At 42.5% G+C, this 15,343-nt stretch overlaps 1 protein-coding gene across 4 annotated transcripts in view; it reads right to left on the reverse strand.

The window, feature by feature from the left end:
* Window positions 1-15,343, reverse strand: part of foxp1b (forkhead box P1b) — a 145,433-nt gene that overhangs the window by 83,230 nt on the left and 46,860 nt on the right. For all 4 annotated transcript variants that reach the window (XM_076752739.1, XM_076752770.1, XM_076752759.1 and 1 more), the window contains one exon: window positions 13,502-13,568. The gene's annotated coding sequence lies outside the window, so the exon portion shown is untranslated. The remainder of the gene's footprint in view (window positions 1-13,501; window positions 13,569-15,343) is intronic.

The following is a 15,343-nucleotide window of genomic DNA, read 5'->3' on the forward strand; positions in this document are numbered from 1 at the left end:
AGCCACTGTGAATGAGAACAAGATGGGCGACGGCGGGGCGGGCAGCCGGCGAGGTGGTCTCCTATGGAAACACATCATTGTCAACCAGAGCGAGCGAGTGTTTCTTCCAGACCCAACAAACAGTGGCTCTTCACAACAGCGCAGTGAGGAACTTGTAAAAACATGTTAAACATTTACCTCGTTCAATTATTCAGTAACTGGGTTTGTGGAAATAACAAAGGATGTCTGAGGGCTCCGAGAGCTGGCACATCAGGGCACGGAGCGAAAGAACAAGGAGGGGGGGGAAAAAAAACGTGGAACCGAACAGACAAAGATGTTACCGATCATAAATCAAAGTGCACGGCTTCGATTGTGACTTCAACAGATCACTCCATCAGCTGAGATCAAACACCTCATTGTCCAAAAAAATGAGCAGTGATTACAAGAGACGAGGCAGGTAATGCAGCGTAGGGACTTCCGAGCTGCACGTCACCATGACCATGAATTTTTCATGTATACAACAACTTGCCATCTGCTGAGCTGAAGCCATCCAGTGAGCCTCCCCTTCCCCGAATACATAGGTTTGTCTCCACTTCCCCTACTGCTTCCATTTAGTCCCCTCCCAAAAACAGCTCCCCCCACGTATGGAAGGCATAAAATATGAGCAAGGGTGCCAAACACATATTTAGAACACATTGGGATGACTATGATAGGATTCTCAAGCATGAAATCTAGATCCAAACCTATTACTGCACCACGAGCAGAGGAAAAGGCGCTCGGCATCCAAAGCAGTGGTGAGTGTGATGATTCATATGAATATCAACCTATTATCACGCTACAAGCTCAGATAAATTAACAATAAGAAGGGTACAAGAAGGCAGACTCCAGTGGAGAAGCTGAGTAGATCCATAATTTCAGAAAACACACAAACCAGTTTGTCTCCTTTGCATGGAGCCACCGGAGAAACACCTCTGTGCAAAGGCCTGCTGTGCACAGACAATGACGGAATGTGCCAAAGTAAGGCAGGCCATGGTATTTTTAGTCCAACTAGGGCCGATAGAGACTAAGTAAATAGAGAAGTCTAATGAGTTTAAATCTGGTTGTACATGAATGGAATAGTAATTCTGGGATGTGGAGCCTCTTTTAGGAGCGGTTTGCCACACATTTTCTCAGCGACTCTCCTTCATTTGACTTTGATAATCTCGCTCACATGTGGCTCATGCCCATTAACACTACGGCGAGAGGACAGACACCAGGAGACGAGGGGCCTCGTTTTCTGACCACAGGCTCAATGCGCAGGAAAGAGCAGGCGTCGCTTCCCTCCAGCTCGTCTTACCAATTAGACCTGTCAAACACGCGCACCCAAAGACAAACACAACTTCAATCTATCAGCATCCTGTGGGATCTGCAAAATCACTTATTGTTTTAACATTACTTAAACTGTGTCATATATTTTTAATCATTTCTACTACAATTCATGTAAGGGTTGTTCCCATGGGTATGGGGATGCGAACTTGTGGAGAGGAAATGTGTCAGATGCATTTTCCTGGGAAAACCAAGGTTAGCCTTAACGAACTTGTCTAATTAATATTGCGTACCTACACAAAGAGAGGACAATATTATTAGAACGGCTGTCTTTTGAGATGTCAACTCGCTGGAGTGCACACTTCCTCTGTGAGCTGACAACATGTAGCCTAATCATTTTTGGGAAGAGCTTTGCAGTTCTGTTAAATCATCAGGACAGCTCTACAAGTAAGCCGCTAATTACTGTTGAGTAAGTCTTCAAGTGTGGTAGATGCATTTATTATGATTCCTCTCTCAGTACCATGCGTGATAACTGGGAGAAGCGCTCGGGTCTGGCCTAACCCCTGCTATTTAAACGATTCTCGGCACTGTTAAACATTTCCCAACAGACAAAAACACGCAGCAGGTGTACGTCTCCCACCTCTTCTCTTAGTTTAGTTACTCACACAGAGATTAAGTTAAGCTATTGATTTTCCAGACACAATCATTAACCTTTACACACAATTAATGGCATGGAAATACAATGGCTATTTTACTTCCATTGTATCTCAACTACAACTATGAGTGCTCGGCGACTGCTTACAATGCAGGCGTGTGTAATAGCCATTTTGCTATTAGGCGTCTGATCCACCGTCACTGGCATGGGAGTGGTCTTAGCCATTGACCCCTCCTGCTGCTTCGGATGGAGCACGGTACCAGCGGGCGTTTGAGCCAAAGAAGCATGCTATTATTTTAAAAGCCCCAGCTTCCCAGAGAGAGGACAGAGAGAGTGAGAAAGGAAGGGGCTTTGAGCCTTCCATCAAACAGTTACACTGAAGATGAGAGGCAAAGGGCTAAATACCAAAAGACCTTACATGAATTTCTGCATTTTAATGGAATCAGCTTTTAACAACTCTATTTTTTTTCTTTTTTTTTGTTAAATACAGCCCATGTCAGGAGGATGCGTCCCACTCGTAAAGCAGCACAATGACAATGTACAGTGGCACTAATACAAGGACATAGTTCATCATGACATTTTCTGCAATTCCCAACTGATTAGGGTCATTATGTTGGAGGCCTGATTTATGTTGTCATTTCCTCTCACCGATCCTGCATCAATGAATCTTAATGAATTGGTAAATAAGGGTGAAGATTACACTGTGTGACACCGCAACATTTCTCACCCTCAACGGCCGAGATTTATGTAGCCAATTAGAGCCTAACAGAGAAAATTGGCTGGCAAAAAAATAATATTCTTTATGGTCCAAAATGGAGGAGCATTCTCAGTGAAGGGCAATTGTATTGTCAGTGTTTAAGTCCATAAACCACCCCGCTAACCCACCTTCAAAGCCCACAGAAAAGCCGGACTCTGTTTGCTAGCAGGGGACGTGACGGCAAGTTTAGAGCATTGTGAGGCCGTCCGTCCGCTGGGCTGTTGAGCCCTGTGGTGAGCCAAAGTCCTTAACATTCACCATGGTCCACCTCGCATGTTTGATCAGCATAAATACACCCCTGTATGACAAACATGTTTACCTTCTCACTGCAAACATCAGACAATCAGACACCATGAGGTGCTGCTTCTCTAATGAAGACACAGGAGCTTTTATCAAGGCCAGCCGCGTGCCCCTGACAGAAAGATGCTGCTTTTATACGGACATCAAGAAAGCATTCGCACAAAGAAAAGAAAGCAAATTATTTGCCCTAAACATACAATAAGGCAGTATTTTTGAAATAATTTTTGGTGAGGGGGGAAAAAAAATCTTGGCTTAAAAAAAAAAAAAAAAAAAAAACACATTCAAATGCCCTTCATCTTTTTTTCAAAGGAGGAATCTGAAAATACAATGCCCTCTTTGAAGACACCTCTGATCAACACATAGAAGAGGACATATACAATATGATTAGAGGCTCTTTAACTATTCCCGGGCACATCGTTATCACAACCATGATAGTTTTTATTTCTCATATGCAGATTGAAGATGATTACGGTGAGGGACAAAACTGTTTTTGTGTATAGCTACAAAGCCAGCTTATTAATACCAACTTCTTAAAAGAGCACTTAGAGTTATAATGAGAGCCTTTATGTATTACATATTGTGACTAGATTTAGTGTGAGGAAGCGGTTCTCCACATCAAACAAGCTGGCCTGCTATTAGGCACAGGGGCTGAGGGATGCTGTGTGAAAAGAAGTGGAAAATTAAAGCTGAAGCAACGCAGGAAAGGGCTTAATTTACTGGCATGTACAGTATGCAAATGAGATTACTCTCAGCTTAACTGCATCATTTATGTCCATAATAACAGCATCATCATTACAGGGCTCAAATTAAATTACACTGTAATTAGCATATCAAAGTGATTGGTTAAAGTTTAAAACAAATACCCAATTTTGTTAATGAACATCTGTAATCACCATGTAGACTCTCAGTGAAAACATCCAAAACAAATATGTGTTTTGGAGAAGGGGAGGAATATCCCTCCCAAACGTCTGTCTGTCTGTCTGTCTGATGTGTGCGTGTGTGCGTGTGTGTCGTAGTGATGTTGGTAGGATGGGGATGTTTTACCTGGAGAGCTCCACACACTCAGGATATATTTCCCAAACTCCAGGAGATCAAAGATCCAATTTCCCACACTTGCCACTTCGGGAGCTCATCAATAAAATACTAATCACTTCACGCCTGATTCTGAGAATGGCGCCACAGCCGAAGGCTTAAGGAGACTTCCATATCACAAAAAAACACCTCCGCGCTGACTGTCTTGACTGTTGCTGAGTGTGCACACACACTGCTGCACAGACACACGTGTAATTTGCAGTCAGGTTTATTCAATGGCTGTTCTGCCTTTTTCCCTGATAAATATGGAGAGTTTTAACATCTAGCACTGGAGCTCAGAGAGCACTTCTTCAGACCTCTGACACAAATCACGCACACCTTATTTCATGTGCATATGCATGAAAGTCAACCATTTTTATGCAGCACTTTAATCGCCCACATATTATTGATTTAATGCAGAATTCATGATGAATTACACTGTATGAAAAGGGAATTTGGTTTTTTTTTTGTTTTCTTCTTTTTGTTTACTCCCCATAAATAACTTTGTTTCCCACTTTTAACCGTTCACTTTCGCCAATATTCCTCTGTTCTTTGCCATTAATTCAACAAAAACGCAAAAGGCCGCAGCGGTGTACATTATCAGAAATGCACTCGTCAAATTTTAAAGAAGTGGCATCTTATTTTATTCATTAAGAAATCCATTAAAAGGCCTTATTCCTTGCAACTATGTAAGAGATGTGCCTTTCAAGGTAGAGCTAGGGCAAATCCACTCCATCAGCTAATGACGGCACTCATTACACAGAGAAGCTGGCTAATGAAGGCGCGGTGGCAGGCCGATCCCCTCGCCCAGCATAAAGCCCTATGAAATGCTAATATCTCACTTCTAATTAAAGGATACTAAGTCCAAATGCACCTTCACGGCTAGTAGCTGGCAACATAAATTTTATTTTTCAACACTACACTACACCCAGAGATGTGCCTGAGCAACATTCCATTAATTCATATTTAATACCCCCACTAGTCCTCCGTTTGCCTTGCTATCTGCCTCTCCTCTCCTTCTCTCCCCTCTCAGCTTTATACTGCAAGTAGGCACATCATTACGCTTTCTAAGAGTAAATTTTCCCTTTTTTTTTTTTTTTTTGCTTTTTCTGGGTGCACATATTACTTTAAAGTGCTTCCAGAAATAAACACATATGCACACAACAGCAGTCCTGCGTGTGTCACAAGGGAAAGGTCAGCGGGGGAAAAAGAGGAAAAAGGAAAATGTGCCAGTGTCGCCACGGCTGCACCTGTATACATTTACAGTGTTTACACATCTTTGGCTGTAAATATGTTTACAAGAAAACTGCTGCCCTTCTCAGAAACTGCCCTTGGAGCCGGTAAACAACCTTTTCGCAAAGTTCATTAACGTCAGAGAGGGTATATGTAGTCTTTCTCCTCTGAAGGGGGAAAAAAAGGTCAGTGCCGTTTACTTATCAACAAAACAAGACTTAAATGCACTGGAGATACTCTTCAACAAATACTAAAGTAATAATGAACCATGCAATAGTTTGGAATACAGTTCAGACTAAATGTATAAAATGATGGATTTTTATCACTGTAATCATCTTTAGTTAAAAATGTCAACCTACAACTCATTATTTGCCTGCTTCCTTCCAGCTCCCTCTGTGTGCATGCTTCACAAATATCCAAGTCACTGTGACTCAGAACATGTATTTCATCACCAACCTTTCGCTAATCAGATGAAAACCATGGATCTCAAACCTTTTCCAGGAATTCAGAAAAGTGTCTGGTTTTGTTTGAATGGCTATGAATATTCAAAGAATTGGCACCACCGCTTTGATTCAGTCACTTCAAACCCAGATCACTGGGTGCATATCATTGTACAAAAGAAATCACCATCAATGACATGAGCGAGCTCTCTCGCACGTGAATGCATCATTTAGCAAAGAAATGACCACTTCAAGAAGCAGTGTGTTTCAAAATGCACAAACTATCAAACAATAACGTTTTCTTTAACTTGCGTTTCTCTTTCTCTTTAAAATGTTCAAATGCAAATTATTTCACATTTAGTGCATCATCTTGCCAAAGGGGAGCAGTACAAGGCATGAATTTAAAGGTCAGTGTTAAGAACATATCACATGACGTCTGTTTGATCCTGGCCCAAGTATTTTCCCAAGGATTCTCCGGCTCTGTACTGTGTAAATCACGCAGTCTGACCTTCTACATTCCTCATGCTCTGTCCTCCCATTCATCCACAGGCACAGATAATACTGGGCAAATATCATAAACGTGAGGATTTTAGGATTGAGGTGAGGCTGCCATCATCTTCCACCAACTGGGGAAAAGAAAGCCCATGCATCTAAAAAGAGCCCTTTTTCCACCTACTGCTAGACTAACCCGCGGTGAGGTTGCCTGACCCTAATGCCTAATAGCCTATATACAGACAATCCATGGAGAATACTCCCAGATGATTGGCAATTTGATGTCCAGCTTGAAGATTTTATCTGGATTTTGTGTTGCTAGAGGTGCTCATGAAAAACTGTCCACCTCTGCTTGGTTCAAAAACAAAAAAGTTCAATCAACACTTCATTCAATCCGCTATAAATAACACTGTTTCACGACGGACGCTTCAGCAAACTTCAGAACAATTAAAATAAAGAAGCCACAGCCTCCAGAATGCTACATTTCCTCTGCAGTATCCCAGAGTTTTCAGAGTTCATCCAAGTATCATAAAGGGCCTGTGAGCGTCGCCAAGATGTTTCCAGTTCAAACGCAGCGTCGGCTTCGGTCCAGGGCGTGACCTGCAGCTGAACTGGCCTCTGCTCGGCCACAGGGAGGAGGGCAACAGCGACTCCAAACACATCACCCCACCCCCGATAAATAACTTAACACAGCAAACAGAGGCCCATCAGTCAACCTACACATAGCTAACACTGGGACAGGGACAGAGATCGATGGAGAGATACAGACAAAGAAAGACAGAGGGAAGACAAGAAAGACAACAAGGGAAGGGGACAGAGAAGGAGAGAGGTGGGGGTACATTGTGAGGGCATCTAACAGTGGAGAGTAGATAAATATCACACGGGAGCCCGAGCCAAGCAGCGTGGAAGGCCAAGTACTGTAAGGCTGTGAAAGCCAAGCTATTTTGCCGAGCTGTGACATTTGTTTCTTATTGTCTAAGTGGCAGCTGAAAGCGTCTCCCTGCGAGGGCCCCTCGGCTCTGCTCCGGCCCGCTTTGACAGGGAGGTAACCATATTAGGACGTGTATGGTAAAGTAAACAATAACATAGTTGCAATGAGATGGAAATTTTTCAGCTAATGGTGTTTGTCATTCCTGTTTTCAGTGCACTGAGCAGCCCTGTGTTTTTTCTAGTTGGCCAGAGAGACTTTGTTTATGAAAACAACGCAGGAGCCAAGACTAAAACCAGAGCAAAAAAAAAAAAGAGAGAGAGAGTAAAACTGTAAATAAATATGAGTTTAAAAAATGCCTCCACCTTCTTCATTTGATTACATAAATAAACCCACATTTGGGTAGAAAGAGCCTTTTCGCTCTCGGTGTCCCTCCCGAGCCATGTCCACACTCAGGCGGCTAAATATGAAAAGCATATTTACCTCTCTGGTTTGACCGTCCCTGCACACCAACTTTCCGTCCGTAACAAAGCGTGCTCTGTAAAAACACCGTCCACACTGGATGAAATCTGAAAACAATGGTGTTGCGTTGGAAGCTTGTAAAATCGCTGCTTTACACACACTGCACTTAAAAGTAACAGACAAATATGTCAGTGAGGACACGGCCTGATACGGACTACACCGAAACACGACAGAGATCATGCACAACGTAAAGCTGAGTATTCACTGTTCTGACGCCAGCAGTGATATGAGACCAAAATTTAGCTTTTTTTCAACACCATCCTTTGAGGAGGTTTAACATTCAATGTTGCAGCTGAACAGCAACTTTCCCTGAATAAAACACAGTAGAAATGTTATGATTTATGGTCCAGTCACACTCAGTTCTTTATAATGGAAACCCTGCGGAGGGTGAAGTCAATCTGCATCCAAACTTTTTAACCTTGGTGAACTTTGACGAGTGAATTTGCACCGTTGTCCGATATCAAACCTTCTTGATGTCACCGAGCTGTAAGGGAACAGTTACACTATTCACTTTGGTTCAACCCTCCTCTGTCAGAGTACAACCTGCTCCACCAAAGAAAGCTATGAATCTGGAGTTAATGATACAAATACATCTTTTGAAAAAAAAAACTCTGCGGCTATTTTAACTTTCTTGCTAACTGACTGCTAGCTAGCTAGTTAGCTTGGAGAGAATTTAACGTCTCTTTAATGAACAAAATGATGTATGACTCTGAGAACAAAATGAAAGGGAGAGTAAAAATTCCAGTACAGAGAAAACAGTCAGTTCAAAGAGCCATTGTGACTGACTAGCGTTAGCCCAGCTGGCTACCGCGTGTGAATTTACCAGCTAGTTTAGGCCAAAAGTAGTTCCCATGCCACCAAACTTTTAACAGTTCATTTCACAGACATACAGATGAGTTGGGAGTTCAGTGCAGACTGTAAAGGCTGTAAAACTGGCTTCTTCAGTCATATTTAGATTCGTACTCAACCAGTATTGAGGTCGAATTTGACGCTAGTGTGGACGATGTCATTTTCTGTCAGATTTATCTGCTCTAATGTGAACGGAGTCTCAAAAAAGGTCTCACGCGGCTGCATCTGACACAGTATTTTAACATTATCCAGACGATCCACAGAGGAAATGAATGGGAACATAACTGTTAACAATATATAATGAGAAGAGCAAGAGCGATGGGCTAAGTCATGTTTGAATGAAATAACTAAGATACTATTTGATATGTCTGGTTTAAAAGTCTCCATTTCTCACTCATTTCAGCAGCATGTTGAGCTATTTAAAGGACTTGTGGAGCTCATTCTGCCTTCTGTTTCACTGGTCACTCATTCTCCTCCCTTTTCTTTGGCTCTGGTTAGGCCGCTATCTTTTCCAGGTTAAGAAATGGCATAACCGTATGTTTTCGTACGTGCAGATGTGGAAAACAAAAGACTCCAGAGAATTTTCCAGGCCTTTTGAATAATATCCTACTGCTGACTCACTGGTCAACAGTTCAAAAAAAAAAAAAAGAGCTTTACCTCGGCATGAAGAAGGAAAAAAAGCAAAGTCTTACCAAGGTTCAAAGCTCACAGCGTGCCAATGCTCACGTGCGTTCGTACAGACATATGAAACATACGGTCAGCTATAGTGGGAAGCAGAGGCAGACTTCTGTCCTCTCCACATGTTGACTTTCTTTGTTTGGTTTTTACCCACCTCACTCCAGCTCTCAGTCTCTCGCTCCCTCTCAGCCTCATTCCTAATCTCACACCAAAAATGCAAGCTGTTTATTTGCGTACGGCTGAAGCCATTCCATTAAGTAGCCCCACCAGGTGCTTTATCCCTAAAAGGGATTTGTTTTCTAAAATAAACGGAGAAAGCAAAGGACTGCCAAAGTGATATTTACCATGACATGAAGTGATTGCAACAAAGTCAAAACTATCCAAATAAGAATCACGGCGCCTTGTAGGAACTTTTAGTAATTTCCTTACATAGTCAGAGACCTTTATAGTGGAAACCATACACCACTTGTGTATTCTTTTAATGTGTCATGATATAGAAATGTAAACTATTGATTTTGGGAGCAGCGACAGCATGTATACATTAAGCTATTTTTGATATTCCAGCAGGTATAGTACAGCATATTGTTTTGCAATAGAGGCAGTCTGACAGATGCCGGCCTCGGTTACAACAAAAAACCTCTCTGTATAGCCATTTTGCCCAGAAGACAACAAATCTATCCAAGTTATTAGTTCTATTTCATCTTTTCTGAAGCAGAGACACAAGGCCAAAGCCAAAAAGGGAGCTCTGACACCTTTTCTCACTTTTGTGATTTTCTTTTCATCTTGCTGTACGACAACTCATCTGTGGATGGGATTTGCTTACTTCTGTCACCTCAGTCAATCTCACACAGAGACTGTGTCACGTTAGCCGTCTGCACCTGGTAGCTGGCTGACATTATCAAAGCTCCTCACTCTCCTAGCAGACCAGAGTTTATACATCCGTCAATATGTTTCATACCAAAAGAAGACATGTCTGTTTGATGCTGATAGAAAAAGGAAATTGAAACTTGCCAAGTGCGTTTTTCCCCCCAAAAAAGACATTTTAAGTAGCTTCAAGATAACACATCTGTGATAATATTATCAGGGCAATTCTTTCTACCTCACAGCTGAAGATAATTCACATGAAAGTCGTGAGAGATGCAAGAGAAAGTAAGAATGTTGCCCTATTGTGTAACACAACATATTCAGCATAAGGCATGCATTTAACTGTGCAACCTGTTTAGCCAGACAATACAGAGGCGGGCGATCTGCCAGAGTGTGTTCTGATGCGGCCATGGGAGCAGAGCATCAGATAGGGAGAGCAGACGGCGGCCAGGTGAGGGTGTTTAGAAGGCTTTGACACATCCTGTGATCTCAATCAACAGGAAAAGGCAGAGGCACGCTGTCGCTTTATGTCTCTGCCTTGGTCTCCATTGTGACTCCTTTGTAGGGACGATAATTTTTCATTTTCACGCTGCCTTGCATCTATTCTGCCTGTCACTGTTTTTAACTACAGCAGCCAAGCCCAGAGAGTAGATTACGGTACTTACAGTGCATGAAAAACACAGCAACAAAACTGCCAGTGACAGAAGCGTTTAACTTTCTTGCTAGAAATCTCCCCCATGTGGCACTTTTGCTACAGCGAGTTGTTTATTATGTTCCTAGCTAGGCATAAGCGATTAAAGGAGCTCTTAAGAATCAAAGTGTTATAAATGCATGGAAACACAGCCGGCTGTAAATGCCACAGAATTAGAAGCTTACCAAGCCTAATACTAATACATGGCAATTTTCAGCTTGATGCTGATATAAAGAAATTACTTTTTTAAAGTAAGCAATAAATGCAGTCAAGGGAACTATTACAGAGGCCCTCTTTTCATCCCGGCATAAATCTGCACACGACCTTTCTGCGGGTCCAACTCATGAATCTACTTGTTTATTCTTAACACTTCCATAAAAAGTGGATTAAACAAAGCAACCTCAACAGCTAAAACTAAGGCAGTATAAACCGAAGCATTCGCAGCAGAGGAAGAATTAAAAGAAACTGAGTGTTTGCATGATGTGTTCTTCCCTCCCTTACATGGACTCATGAAATTCAAATGAAGTCCAGCATGAGACGGTAACATTTTGAAGCCTTCAAAACAGAGAAACATGTTTTGGGCATCTGTGGATTCCTCTAAGCGGAGGCACTTTTTTCGAGAAAGTTTGGACGTCATCAGGTCTGAATAAATTGGCCAAACAAGCAGCCTACATGCAGCACACATCACAGTCAGCCCTATCACATAGACATGTCCATATGATGGTGAGTATTCCAGATACCTAAATGAAGACTTTTGCAAGACTGCTTTTAGACTTTGCCTACATTTCAAAGTCCTGTTTCCTAATTTGCAGACAGTTAACGCTGAAAGAGCGTTGCTGGTCCACGTCTAGTCAAAAACGAACACCATGCTTTCACACACAAACACATACGCTGTATTAGAGTCTGTTACACTTTGAAAGAGCTTTAAACACCAAGACGTAGTAATCCCATAAGCTGCCACAGGGATTTAGCATTAGTGATGCAATCAAAATCACATTGGAAAGTTGTGTCAATAATTAGGCTGATTTTGCCACATTAACATTAATTACCCAACCATTTGGAAGATTTCAGGGCTGATCTTACATCTGGAGCAGGCAGCTGAGGGGCCTGCTGGAGTGGACCTCGCTATGCAGAGAATGCACTCCAGATAAACAGCAGCTACATGAATCCTCCACTTCAGTTTTCTCCAAGTCTCTGTTTTCCAAATGTGGGGGTGATTGTCTGAATCAAATAAAGGAGGAATACGGGCTGTTTAACAGATTGTGGGGATGAGCGCCTCCTCTTATAATGAAGAGAATCCTGCAGCCATTGCTGACTGTAATTATGACGGTTACAGCTCCTTTTGCTTTTTACAAACTCCGTGGAGAAGCTGCAGCAGTTCATATTTAAGATGAGAATAATGTATCAGTAATGGCTTTTTTGTTAAAAATCAGACACTGGCCATAAGTGCCATCAACCCTTCTATCTAGGATGTCATTGGATTTCTTACATTTTTATGGCACAATTACTCAATGCTAACCCGAATCCCCTCTGGGTTAAATGGAGAGTTGTAGGATTCACCTTTTTTAAAAAGCTCAAATTCTAGGCACAACACTTTACCACTTTTTTGCTTTTTTTGCAGAAGGAAAATTATGAAATTTAACATTTTGTTTAAACTTAACATAAAACAAAAACGGCAACTTTTAGCACAAGTTTATGGAAATAAGGATATGGAAAGGATTCTATGAAAATACAGATATTTCAAAAAGAAAACCACTGAGAATAAACTGTTTTCCTTCCTCATTTTCCTAATGTGTGTGTCAGGATATAAAAATAATATGGCGTAACCCAAGTCACACTTTACATATGCTGCTGCTTAGAACAGCCTTGCTGCTCTGCAGTAGCGTCAAAAGAGGGACACGCTGCTCCAACGTGCAGTCGTTATTTGACACATAACTGTACATGTCGTACCCGTCTACCTACAAGTCACAGCGTGTTGGTGCCGGGAGAGAGGGAGTGAGGGACCAAGAAGAAATGATACAGACAAAAAATGAGAATGACGGAAAGAGATGACGGTGAAGTTGAAGCTGTGAGAGACAGAAAACAGACACACTCCTCCCCTGAAGCCCCGAGCTCCTGAAGTGTTAACTACCCCCCCCAACCACACACACACACACACACACACACACACACACACACACACACACACACACACACAAAACCTCCCCACGTATACTCCACCTCACCTCACCGGTTTGCTCTAGCCAAGAGTTCACATCCCGGGGGCCCCAAAGTTCCTCAGATAGGGAGACGTGTGTGTGTGAGGAGCAAACGCGAGATGTCCACCAGAATGGCTGAGATGCCAATGATAGCAAGACTGAGCGCGGTAAACCTCCCCTCCTCTTGTTTGGTAAACATGGCATTACCATATTTCAGCATTTCCCGACAAATGTCAACATATACAAACAGACCGATGTCTCCACACGGAGCAGCAAGTTCTTCAACAGTGTAGCATTAAGCTAATTCACAACCACCACCTTACTGACTCCACTTTGACCTTCAGGGGACCTGTCCCTTTCTTACTCACAATGTTAGTCTCAAATCGGCATCTCCCACCCTCTTGCCCTGCAGATACACACTCAAAACACAGAAACACAAACATGACAACCGCACTGCATTCAGTTAATTATTAAGCCAATTCGATACAGCATTCACACACATGCAGGGGCTGGAGTCTGGTGAAGGATCGTCTGTTTACCTTCTGCAATGACTTGCTTATTTAAAGCAATCTTCAGTTCCAACGGTGGTGAAACAGCCTCCTCGCCCTGCGGACACAAGATGGAGAATTATTTATAATTATGAAATAATTACCGCTGCAGACTATAGTGCATGTCATCAGCACCTGCAGGTCAATTTACGGAAAGCAGCAGAGTACATGCATGTAAAGCAACACCATCAATAACAAGTTGCCCACCAGTTGCTATTGATGAGCTAACAGCGCACAAACAGTCTCATACCTGGTCTGAGGAATCATCAGACAGAGACCAGCTCCCTGCATGCCTGTGCTGTTTGCTTTGTTTGTATGAAGCTGAACCAATCTGCATACCTCTCTGTGCCGTTACGCACGCACAGCCACCATGTCAGCTCAGAGCAGGGCAGAAGACACCGTTCGTTTATGGTCCCGTAGCCGACTATTGTCACCGCCAGACACATTTCCATCTGTCTGTTAACTACAACTACACCCACTGATGATAACAAACGAACAATGGGGCTGTCTGATGCAAGTGAATGGTTTATTTGCAAGACAAAAACTTTTCATATAGCTGACAGCAGAGGCCCTTCTTGCTCCCCACCTGGTGGTGAACAGAGTGTACCTGTACCTGCTCTGCCCTGACTCAACTCCCCCTGGGCGGCCCTGATCTGCATGCACACAGCTTTCCTAACTGAGCACTCAACCCAGGCAAGGAAAGCCGGAAAAAAAAAAAAAAAAAAAAAAAGACGAGAGAGGGAAACAAAATCTTATTTTTATGGTAAACTGAGAAGTGACTGTGGGGCAATATCTCAGGTGCATTTGAATAAAAGCATTAAAGCATATCCAAATACGAAAGGAAAAAAAAAAAGAGCTCCAACTCCCTCTCCCACCGTTCTTTCTTTCCGTTTACATTTGGCAGTCAAAACTGCGGCCAGGCGTTTGTGCAAGTGTTTATCTAAAGCAGACTGAGCATAGATAAAAACACACCAGTCCAACTTGCCCAGTTTCAGCATTAATTATGTGTTAAATGCCCTTGTTGAAAACGCGAGTCAACATGCGGCTCGCTCTGAACTCTACTGAGGGTTGAACAATCATCGAAAATGGACCATTCCCACACAACTACCCTATTATTGTGATTCATTACACTTCAATTAACATATCATCAATGGAATCGTAAATCAATGGCGAGTGGTGACAAATGACAGATATTTTCAGTTTCAAACTACTAAACATCATTAATTCCCATCACCTGAAAGAGCCCCGGGAGCTAAATGAGTTTACCCAACGCATAACATCCATTTAGATAAATGTTCCATCATTTTAATGACGGAAAATTTGTATTGGAGAGAAAAGGCAACAACGGGATCCTGATAGCAGCTGTACGCCTTTTCTCCTTGTAATATAATGCCCATCTTGTAATGCCTAAACAGATAATTGTCTCCATTTCAAACAGCACAAGGCTGTAATATTGCCATTTAGAACAGTGGGGGTGCGGAGAACGTAGGGTGAGGATAAACAAGCACACGCTGCTTCACCCGGCTGGGAAAACCGAACCCATCACACACTCCCACATTGAGATTTTAGGGAATAGAACAACTCCTGGTTGAGATAATTACCCACCTAGGTGGGTTATGTGCATGCTCAGTGAGAGGCTGAGGCTAAGGATATGAATCAAAATGCAACAATTTCAAAAGACAAAGGAAACTAAGGAGCATTTTGCAAGGTTCTCTTGTAAAGTCTTGGGAGGATGTGGTAGGTGTACTGTGTTAAACACAGTGGAAAATAGCACAACAAAGACTTTTGACAAAGAAATAGCTCGTAATAGTCACAAGACTCTAGCATGACCGC

This window comes from Chaetodon auriga, chromosome 2 (genome assembly GCF_051107435.1).
Source record: "Chaetodon auriga isolate fChaAug3 chromosome 2, fChaAug3.hap1, whole genome shotgun sequence".
NCBI lineage: Eukaryota > Metazoa > Chordata > Actinopteri > Chaetodontiformes > Chaetodontidae > Chaetodon > Chaetodon auriga.